Raw genomic sequence first — 12,363 nt, 5'->3', positions numbered from 1 at the left:
TGCTGCTGCTGATGACGACCGACCGAACACCACCAAACACGGTGATTTAATAAGCATAGTAATTCCCATATGAACATCAAAGGGCCAGTGCACAGTGGTCCAGAATGCAGATTTAGGTGGAATGATATGTTTTGAGCCTGAAATTGAAACTTTAGACTAAAAGTCTCTTCTACAAAGTTGTTCCTTATAGTTAGGCCCTCATTTTTATGGCAATGAATTCTAGGGTGGTTCCTATTATCATTAAAATCAAAAATCTAACTTTTTTGTTTGAATAAATTAAGGTATACATTTTTGGGCAAAGTTATAGCTGAGCTAATTTCAAGCAACTTTGGTGAAAATAACTTTTTTGTATCTCTTAAATTGGCCGATTTAGAGCTATTTTCTTGAATTGAGTTAGGGTGACTCTTAAAAAAACAGTTTTTTTGCTCTATTTTTCTTATTTCGAATTTCTCAGCAAAGGTGTCTTGAAATAACTTTTAGATCTTAAGAAGGCGCAAATTTTTGCCACACAAAGCTTGTCAATATCTTTCGCCGATCAAGAGTTATTGACGTTTTTATACTAAAAATATGCACTTTTCAAATGTTAATATCTCTGGTTGGGGCAAACAAAAAAAAAGTTTTTTTGCAGCATTTGAAAGGGCGTATATTATCCTCAATAATATGAAAAAATTGGAGGTATGTTATTTTTTAAACTCGTATAAAATCAATTTGAATTTATTCATATTTTTTACTTTATTTGAGTTTATCTTTTTTATTAGAAGAGATACAGGCAACAAATCCAGCTATAAAACATTCGTCTTAAAGAGCTTTAAAAGCATTAATTCTTCTGACCTGACATTTATAAAGAGTGCTTAGCCTCCACAAATCTGAAAATTGATTCTATCTGAACGGGATTCACATCCAGTGCTTTCATGAAATCGGAACTGGAACGAAGCGAAACAATTGCTGCTTTCGAATATATGGATTATTGTGTGATCTACACCGAGAGGAATAACTGCTGCTACAAACAGCTGAAAACGAACTGTTTGCGAAACTGTAACGTGACATGAATTTAATTGGAATTAATATCCATTTTTCGTGCCAGATGATAAAAAATAAGATAAGCCCAATAGGTTTCTATACAACTATACGATAGGTCTTGTTCATCCACACAACTTTGTCAAATGCATCCATTTTTAACAGAATGAAATCACAAGATCTGGTCATATTCTTAGTAATTTTATTGATTGAGCAGTTCTAGGCCAAATGGTGAAAAAAAAAATGAATTTTTGACTTGACCTTCTCCGATTTGCATGAAACATTGCATAATTGTTTCTAATGGACAACAATTCACATTTTTGCTGAAATTTAGCCAATTTGGATCGAGTATTCTTTTGCAAAATGGCGTCTTCGGACGATTTTCAATATATTGTAGCACGTTAATGTCAAAATGGCGTCTTCGACGATTTTCAATATATTGTAGAACGTAAACGTCACTTCTGCTCGAAATAACATCTGACACAAGTTGTTGAGAAAAATAAATGTCTGTTTGGGAAAAATGTACACCCAGGTGTTTTTTTACACGGGGGACATGTACCTTGTAAAAAAAAAACTATGAAGATTATGATTTTCCGCAATTTAAATAATAATAATTTTAACATATTTTAACATAGGGTTACGGTATGTAATGTGGGTCTAGTCCTTTCATTCGGCCTATCACGCAAATAAATAATTAATTAAGGAATATTACACAAAAAATAAGGAAAATATTGATCACTGATGATTGATAAATGTGTACCACACACAAATCAATTTATATCACAACATTTCAATACATTTTCAGCTCTCGTAAGTAATAAAACTGGTTGAGAATATCACTCTGTTCGGAGTTTTTAGCCGCCATGACTTCTAAGGTTAAGATGGGAAGGTTGCACTGACGATCATCAAATGGCCTGATTATGGCATTTATTGAATGGAATTACCTGATAATACACACTAGACGTAAAACTCACAGTTACTGTTTGAATATTTTATGTTTATTTTAATTGTTTAACAACGTTTTCACAAGTAAATCATGGACCCAACTTTAGGGACACATTTCTTTTCTATGTTCCTAACTTTGGCCCATGAAATTCATTTGACAGCATATAGCAATAAGAGTAACGTCAACAATGTGGTTTGCATTTGGATGATAAGGAACGAACAGGAAGGGAGATTTTTTCTGCCAAATCTGTATAATGAACATCACAATGTTTTGATTTAGATATTCTGCGGTCGAAAGACGATAAGCGAAATTTTTAATTTTTAATTTTTAACTTGAGTGATTTAATGTAGTTTTCGTAAAATTTTCTCTAAGAAATGTTTTGAGGAATGAAGAGTATTAAGTTAACAGTGATAGTGATAAAAAAAAATACATAAGAAAACGTTACCAAGAGCGTTTTTTTTGAGAATCAAACAGGATAGGACGAAGTTGCATCCATAAATAGACCCAATTTGGGGACAATAGACCGATATTACATACATTTCCCTGGTGAGTTTTTGTCTTAAAAAAAGTAAGTTTTTCAACTTTTTGCGGTTCCTGATAGCAAACGACATGATAAGCATATCTAAGCATACCATTTAGCAGTAGAATATCGTTTGCAGGTAAATTAATTGATGAGTTATGATTAAAAACGTAATCTATGGCTGCATATTAGACCGAGGTTAGGGACGTATACCCTATTAAAAAAATATCTTCATTTACACCAAAAATTGTGATTTTTAAAAAAAAGTATACCATTTGACTACTTATGGCTTGAAATGGATAATGTGATTCGTTATCGAGAAATCGGTACAAACATACCGTGTGAATTGCGACTCAGCGGCACAAACCGTATAAAAAAGATTTGAGTGTACATTTTTTTAGGTAATTTAGAGTAAAAATTCCAAGTAAATGTTAAAATTTAAATATCTCAAAATGTCCTTGATCTATTTTTTTTTAATCTCATGTAGAATTCACACTTTGGGATGTTCAAAACACATGTAAATTGGCAAAAATCATAGAACAAGAACTTTTAGAAAAATGCTTGGACTTAGTGTTAGAACTTTAGTTCATGATATTTTCCACTGAAAATGGTTTAAAATGATTCATATATTGTTTACTGTGTTAAAATTACATAAAAAAGTACTATGGAAAAGTTAAAAAAAAATTGACGAAAAGTTCTTGTTCTACGATTTTTGTCAAATATCAAGTGTCCATAGTTTTGAACACAACAAAAAAATTCCATTTTACATGAGCCTTTAAAAAAATTAAATTTAGCAAGGACATTTTGAGATATTTGAGTTTTAAACACTTTTTAGGGATTTTTACCCAAAATATTACCGAATGTATTTTTCCCTAAAAGTTATAATTTTTATCTGCAACTTTGTCTCAGACGTAAATTGGATCAAAAGTAACGTTTACGTGCTGTAATACATTGTAAAATATCAACAACGCAATTTTGAAGAAAAAAAGCAAGATCCAATGGGCTAATGTTATCAAAAATGGGAATAATTGCCCATAACAAACAATTGTGCAAAGTTTCAAACAAATCTGATTCGTCATTTGGCGTGGAACTGTTCTAGTGACTAATCAACTTGTTAAACATGTTCAATGTTTTGAATGCAGCGTTAACAGTAAACATAAGTGATGCAAGCCTAAATTATTACTGTGAAGTATTCAAAAAAAAGTTTCATTCAAGTCCAATACATGATCAGCACACCGAGTAGTCTGCTCATCAATGTACCGCTTAATTTTTTCCCAGCAGTAGCATCTGGCGATAACGAGCCGACATATCGATACACATTATCTACGGCTCCTACCGCACGATAGGAGTGGTGAATTATGCGTATGATAACGCAATATGTTAATGATCTTGGGTGGATCAAGGTGAATTTTCCGTCACACAAAACCGAAAATATCCAATCGTATCGATTTTGCAGCGATTCAAAAGATCGTATATCACACATCCGGCCGGCGAAGCAGGTGCTAACGAGGACCGCCATACCCCTCAACCAAATAAGTCGGTGTAGATTAAGTGGTTCTTCATCGTGTCGGTTGGCATAAGAAAGGATTTTCCCCGACCGAAGATGGATGTAATTATGCGAGGTCTCTACCAGCGAGCGAAGATAAGCCACAGGCTCTGCTGGCTACAAATGTTCACTGATTTGGCTAATGGGAATGCATTTGTCTCTGCTTGCATACCGAAATTTATTTCCCTTTCGCGCTGCTTGATCGGGGTGTGAAAATGAGTGCTTAATTGCAGGAGATTTATTGACCAGGTCAATTAATGTTGAATTATGATACAGGTAGAACGGGTTGGTAGCCTAGGTGATCTGAACCGGCGGCTCTGTGTAAGCGTTCCGTTTTGATTTCCAATTTCCCTTTATATGATAATTAGATGGTATAGTGATTTGTTTTGAATGCAATTTAAATCAGGCAGAATGGCCGGCATATTTCCTGCATTTTTTTCTTTTCCAATATTCAATCATTTTTAAATGACATCGGAAAAAATGCACCTAATGAGCCAATTTCAGGTTAAATTATGAAAATTGAATTCAATAATATCCAACCCACTTCATCGCGTAAATTTTTATCAACGCTCTTTTAAATTTACGACATGTTTACAGCCATTTTGCCTGCTCGGGCTCCACCACGCCATGTATGGTCTTTTTTCATAACCATTGAACTGCTGATAAGCGACCGCACAAATTGTGATCACACCTATTACGGACAGTAAAAGTGCTCATTTTTGATGGAAAGATATCAATTTACTACCACCTTGCTTAACCGGGGTGTATCCATCCACATCGTAAGTACCATTGAAACATTGCAAAATACAGGGTAAAAATCCAATCAACCAACGACGGATGAGGAGGAAGGCACATGGTGTATCTTCGGTACTTCAAAGAGCACTGCCGCCCTTATTTAGCGCGTTCTGGACTCTGTTTTGGTTTGCGCACACCAGAGCCTTAAACACGTCACCCATAAATCGTGTTGCCACGATGCATAAATTCTCCTCCAATTTCTTTTCCCGTTCTCGGTGTCCCAAAAGGGATGCTCAATTTTGAATTATTAGTAAGTTGGTTACTTGGAAAACCTAGCCCAGTATGGTGGAAATTGGCTGAAATTTTGAACAGTGGAACTTTCTACTTAAATATTGCGCAAAATTCCCAAAGTCATGAATTTATAATCACCCCAACTTTAAACTCCCGATGGACGACGATTCTTGGTTATCCTTGAGCACGTGCACTCTTGGAGTTCCTAAAGGAGAAAAACCACGCCGTACATAACAAATGACACCTTAGCACCGAGCGAAATCGCAGGCAGAAAAACAATTGATCCCGCATATACCTACATAAAAAATAACGATCCAAGGATCAAAATAAATGAATGAAGTCTCTCTCACCCGTTGCGTTGAGGACTGAGGTAGGCACTGTCGCTGTTTGGAGGATCGAAAACATCGATTTATTATGAAAAAAGAGCGATCCCCAAACGAGATGCACTTTTGGGGCAACACAACAAAGGAGAACGCCGCCGTAGCCGACCGACTCTCATCGCTCTGAGGAGTGCTTCTGCCTGCTGTGCTCAACTCTCATTCAGCTCGGTTGCACTACGTAGGTAAACACACACATACAAACCTTGCAGATGCGATTTAATTTGATTTCTCGCATAATTTGTAATTAAATTAACAGAAAATGATAGTAATGATGGCCGGTGGCAGTGGCAATTTCTGGCGCTGGCTATTAGCTACTCTTCTTTGGTGGTTGGCGAAGGTGTACCAGGTCTGACATGGTTGGTGTTTATTTTCGCGAGACAGCGAGAGAGATAGAGCATCACATTACACGACCATACGGTGGACATTGCTGAGAAAGTACACAAATCGGTTTTAAAGTGGACGTAATTAAGTCCGGAGGAGCTTACCCGGGCTGGCTTACTTATATAGTTAATAACTTTAATGAGATGTGCATAACCATGATGATCATGTTTTACCTTTATGGCGACCGGTATGAGCTCATTATCGATCATCGGAATGGCATCGAATGGGATATTAGGCAGGATTTCATCATGCCAGGGTTATGTGGTTTTAAGAGGTTTTAAGGAGAAATGATTTAATATTTTGATTTCTTGATGGAAATTGCGAATAGAGCATTATATTTATTACATTAGATATAGTTTTAGAGTTTAGAGTCTGATGCGATTAATTGAGTTTAAATCCTTAATTTTGATTTATAATCAAAGAAGTAATTTTCAGAACGCAACAATGTTGAATTATGAATAATTGAGACTAAAAAAAATACGTCAAGCATGAAATATATTTTTAAACTTTTCCAAGTTTTCAATGTGCGAGATTGAAGTCCATCAGATTACGTCAACTTAATATTTAAAAAAAAATCCGTCATACCGTAAGTGGGGGTGACATTGGGTCAAACAATAAAAAAAAATCGTTTCCTACCTTTCAATATCAACATTTCAGCAAGGAAAACAATTTTAAACATGCGAATATATTCGTCAATGATATATTTACGACTGTCATGGAAATGGTTGATTGAAATAAATAGGGGAAATGACGGCTTCGGCATGGCAGACTATTTTCGGCAACCCAAATTGAAACACTATTTTCACTGGATTTTCTTACGAAAACACTTCGCTGAATGCATGCAAACTATTTTTTATGCTTTCAGCTTCAATTTGACTATATTTTTACCACTGAGAAAAAGCAATCTAGCAAGGTTTTCTTGAAATGAAACACACGCACTACAAATTGTAGCTGATTTCGAGTTGCCGATAATAGAACAGCAGCTTTACATGCAGCTGAAATGGAACGGTTGCCGAAGAAACACTGGTTGCCGACAATACTCGCTCTCACTAGAGAAAATTGGAGCTTTGTAAAAGCGTTTCAAAACAGTTTTTGACAATTCTTTCGACTGAAATTGTTAGAGCAGCTGGCAGCAAAAGATTGTAAACAAACCAATACTGCATATGTGTGCGTTCCTTAGAGAAAAAGGCTATAGAAAGAAGGTCGCTGCTTAGCTTGCCGAGAATACGTAAATTCCCCTATCACATTTTACTAAAATTAAACAAAAATAGATCAAATGTAAAATCTTATGGGGAGTGACATTGGGGCAAAACATAAATTTGGTTAAAATATCTTAAAATATGTAAATGTAACGAAGCTATTAGGAGTACACTTAGTTATGATCACAATGTACTTCGTATTTATGGCTAAAGATCACGTGTAACCACTTGAAAGTGTGCTCAAACTTTTGATTGCATGTGAACTTTTTTAAAAACGTGTTTTTGCTACTATTTATGACACTTAACTTTGCAACACTATTTAAGTAAAACAACTGGTTAAGTTCAAGAAACATATTGTAGTCTTCATTTTCTATATATTCATGATATTGGCATCAATAAACATGATTTTCAATTTTGGCTCAATGTCACCCCGTCTTACGGTACATCAAATTAATATCATGGGAAATTTTGATGGTTATGTACCCTGGGTCAATTTGACATACATTAAAAATGCCATATCTCGGCGATCTGTCAATGCATTTTTGACGTAGGCTACGTCTTACGGGAAGGCACTAAAATTATCAGACGGTACCTCTATTCATGCTTTTAGATAAGCTATGAAATCCATCCTACTTGGAAAATTATGCTGTAGAACGGTTTATAAAATCCCAGACTTTTTGCTGATGGGGACGAGGCATAGCAAGCCGATCTATTTCAAAATTCTTTAAGTAGGAGGGACTTACAATGCATATCTCTTAGCATAAATAGAGGTCGGTGGTAAAGGTGAGGTCGAGTTTTTTTTTTCAGTGCTAGGTACTGAAATTCGACAGTGAGCGTTCAAAAGGGCCTACTTGCAATGATAGATTCTCTTCATCGATTTTCTCTTTAGAATTCAAGCTGAACATTGCATCAGGTCCTAATTAACATCAATATTTTCTTCGTCGACTTTCTTCTTGTATCCCCTCGGCCATTTAAAGACATTCCCAGGTAGAAACGGTTATATGCTCAAGTTATTAACGAAAGAGAAAGTCGACGAAGAGAATCGATCAATGTTACTTAGGACCTAATGCAATGTTCAGCTTAAATCTTATTTGAATTTTTTCAATGTAGTGTTGTAACAGGTTGTATTGGCTATTTAAAGCAACAGCAAACGCACCGAGAAATGTTAATCCAAGCGAGTTATTAACAAAAGATAAAATCGATCATCGCGGTTACGTCCTTATGTATGCTCACTGTCGAATTTGTAATCTGTGATATACATTAGACCTGTTCATTTTAAACGAAATGTTCGGAATGTAACGGGTCAACCGTGATTACTGTTCGTCATGTTAATTTGAACTTTTGTGCAAATTTTCAGCAAAATCGGTGTTGATTTAGAGGTGCTTCTAGTTAATTTTATGTTTTCAAGGTAATTTACGGCTTATAATATTTGTATCTCGAGACTGAAACAACGAAAGCTGCTGTAACAACTTTCATAGCAAAGCTTAATGTGTTATCTACCAACTTTGTGGTCAAAGGTTGACTATTCGAAGTGATTTTATTGAATTTTCACTTAGTTTCATGCTCGAAGATATCTTAAAATGTGAAGAATTTTAAAGTATTTGTTCACCGAATTTTCCACCCATATGATATAAAAATGTGTAGTGTACGGCATAATGTTCCTTTGATAAAAAAACACGTCTACTGAGGATTCATATTTATGAAAAAATCATATATCAATGAAACAGTCATCGGTCGTCATTGAAAAGCAATGCAACTATGTTCTGTCAATCTAATTGACTTTTATTGGTTCTGTTGTCTTGTGAATTTTAGCTAAACGGCCTCTTTTCTGATTTTTATCTCTCAATCTATGAAATATACACGAAAACTATGTTGGAACGAAACTTCTAGAACAATATGAGGAACATTATGCCGTACACTACACATTTTTATATCATATGGGTGGAAAATTTGTAGAACAAATACTTTAAAATTCTTCACTTTTTAAGATATCTTCGAGCATGAAACTAAGTGACGAGGCTCGGTAGCTCAGTGGTTACCGTTTCTGCTTATTGAGCAGAAGGTCGGAAGTTCAATCCCAGGCCCGTCCCCTTCCTTGCAATTTTTCACTTTGCCTTATTCTATACCCACTATAGATTTTAATGAAAACAAATTCTTCTTTAACACCGATCGCATCACTTACCACATCTCCAACATACCAGTGATTTCTCGTGGAAGCGTAGAGGATTTCTCGGTTTCCTTCACAACGTGTACCACGTCAACACATTCCTTTCCATTCCCTAGTTGACCTGCATTCGGACACGGCCGGCGCTGGTATTGCTAAATATTAGATCTCCAGTTCTTACACATTGAAGATGAATGTTAGTCCCAAACATCATCTGTTGGTTCTCTGTGTAATTGCAGTTGATCTGGTAATAACAGAGCAGCAACCGTGGGCGGTCAATCATGCTATGCTTCATGCTATCTTCGAGCATGAAACTAAGTCAAACTTCAATAAAATCACTTCGAATAGTCAACCTTTGGTTACAAAGTTGATACATGACACATTAAACTTTGCTATGAAAGTTGTTACAGCAGCTTTCGTTGTTTCAGTCTCGAGATACAAATATTATAAGCCGTAAATTACCTTGAAAACATAAAATTAACTAGAAGCACCTCTAAATCAACACCGATTTTGCTGAAAATTTACACAGAAGTACAAATTAACATGACGAACAGTAATCACGGTTGACCCGTTACATTCCGAACATTTCGTTTAAAATGAACAGGTCTAATATACATGGAACTCACTTTTTTCGCACCACAGAAACGCCCAGTGTTCTTATGCCAAATGATGCATGTGCGTCTAGAAAACGCAAACAAAATCTTTAAAATAGATGTACCGATAACTTATTGAAGGGATTTATGGCTAATCGAGATATTTCCGATCAACTACGAACGGCATAACATTGGTGCAAAATTGTGCGCTCCGTTTTTTGTATTATGTATTCGCATTTTTATGAGGTCCTGAATTCAAGGGGGGAGTACACAATTTAGAAAAGACTCCAAGTCCGCCAGAATATTCCTTACCGCTTTACGAAGCGATTTCCTAAAACATATACCGGTGCGCTGAGAGAGCATTTTTATCTTTAAACGCGTTTATCCCGAAACGGGGTTTTTCAAACTGGCGTGGGAAATAACTCTAACCAGTTATCATCAAATTTGGATATCGCCTAGGTTTTCTTGTTCAGAATTAAATTCTGCTTTTGTCAAAAATGGATTTTTAATCCACGATTTTGTAAGCACTTTTAGGGTGAAAAAATGGACTTTTTTTCCTAAGGCCACAACTTTTGAAAAAATTAATTTAAAAACAATCGGAATACGTATTTCTAACCCAAATTTCATTACTAATCAGGATTTTTGTTCGATTCATGTTCCAGGATCACATGGAAAGGAGTATTTTCCCACGCCGTTTTCCGACTTCCGCGCGAGGACCCCCGCGCGACCTGGTGCACCGGCAGCGGGGAGACGCCAATCGAGTTCAAAAAAAATACAAATTATAGTTCGAAGGATGTCTAATAAATGGGTTATAACATATTTGCCTCCCTGAGTGTTTTATTGCTTAAAAAAATTAACGAAAATGCCTTACTTTTTGGACGTTCAAAGTGTACTACCCCCTTAACCATGTTTTACTAAGCAGGAAATCCAAAATAGGACCGAACTCATAGGTTAATTCTACTGTATTTTAAATTTTAAAAATTCACACACAGCTTAACGTAGTCTACGTCAACCATGCGGTCGTGTCTTATACACAACCCCACAATTTTTTTTGTAAACAAATTGGCGTAGCCTTTCAATGGCTATCGATTTTTCATGACAAATAAATCTTTGCTATCGATCCAATCCACATCACCCATCAATTTATCTACAGCTTATCGAAAAGCCGTTGACGGCGAGACATTGCCAAACAGCTGCCAGTTGCTGACTCTGATCAGCACTGAACGACATATTCCACGGGAAACTGACAGTTTGCAAGCAAGCAACCATCCAAGTGACAGTATAATTTCACGATAAATCATTACTCAATGGCCGACTAATTGAAGGCTATAAAAATTAAAATTAATAGTCTCCACGGAAACCGTGGTATACTCGACGCGGCGATCAGGGAAAATTCCAATCCGCAGTCCTACCGGTCTTTAGCAGCGTGGAATAAAAGTTTGGCGACAGTTTTGTCGGATTATCTAATCGAGAGCGGTGGACTGCTCGATAAGCTGACGATGGCTTGATTTTTATTTTTGGCGGTCCAGTAAGAACCTGCCGTTGGGTTGGGTTGAATACTAATTAGAATATAGTTTGAGCAGCTTCAGTGCACTCGCTCGTCGGACTTTGGAGCACAAACAAAGTGAGACGTCGTTATTTGGAAAGGCAAGGCCCAGACAGGGTAAACCTCAGAAAACCGACAGACCACGACGACGACGACGGAATATTTGTTTATCTTCTCGCCGGCGAGTCGGGCCAAGATGAAACGATTTCGGCTTGGTTTATCAAATTTGATTACCTACTTTCGTCTTCCCGGTGTGTGGAATACAAAGTGATCGTGTCTTCTGAACGAAAAACGGGTGTGGGAATCGGGGTAAGGAATGTGAATTGAAAGCGATATTGGTCATAAGAAGTTTGCAGTTGACAATCGAAACGTAGAATTGTGTACGCAATTTTTGAGTAAGTTGTTTGCAATCTATCGGGCTTCTGAGGTCGGTAAGATGTTGGTATTCAACCCCCTCAACTGCTAAGGAGTATGGCGCCAGCTCATTCGATTCGAGCACTTTCTATAAGTTGAACGTGTTTTGAGAGTAGTTGGTTGTGCTTCTCTACAAAAGATGATCACTTCAATAGCACGTCAAGTTAAAAACAACTTGCAGGTGCAAACTGGACTTGATCTTGGAGGTATGTCTTTTGAAATGGATAATCGATAACTGATGTCTATGGGCTTTCTCGAATGTTCTCAGCGGCTTTCAAACGCGACAATTATCGCCATGTTGAGTCCACTTATTGCGATCACTGTGGGAATAACAACTATTTGTATCCTATATTGTGCATCAATCTATGAAAATAGCATCCACGGTGTGTAGGCTTTGAGACGCCTGTCATCAACGGCACCGTCCGTTGGTTACCGTCGCCACTCTATGGCAGACATTTTCTCACACTTGCATCTGCCCATAAATGTCGTCACGTAAAAGCAGTCAACGTGTGCACTTGAAATGATGATTTTTCCGCCGATTGTCGTCACCCGGGAAGGAAATCGATACCGCGCTCAGGTATGCCCTTTTGAAATCAAAATTGCACGCGTTTATGCGAGAAAATCGTCGCTG

General features: G+C 36.7%; 1 protein-coding gene across 1 annotated transcript in view; it reads right to left on the bottom strand.

Moving 5' to 3' along the window:
* Window positions 1-12,363, bottom strand: part of tkv (thickveins) — a 357,489-nt gene that overhangs the window by 187,550 nt on the left and 157,576 nt on the right. The window lies entirely within an intron of this gene.

This window comes from Ochlerotatus camptorhynchus, unplaced genomic scaffold (genome assembly GCF_037179485.1).
Source record: "Ochlerotatus camptorhynchus isolate MF236.1 unplaced genomic scaffold, CSIRO-AGI_Acam_v1.1 ptg000211l, whole genome shotgun sequence".
In the NCBI taxonomy this organism is placed as follows: Eukaryota; Metazoa; Arthropoda; class Insecta; order Diptera; family Culicidae; genus Ochlerotatus; species Ochlerotatus camptorhynchus.
This window is presented reverse-complemented; position numbering and strand designations above follow the sequence as displayed.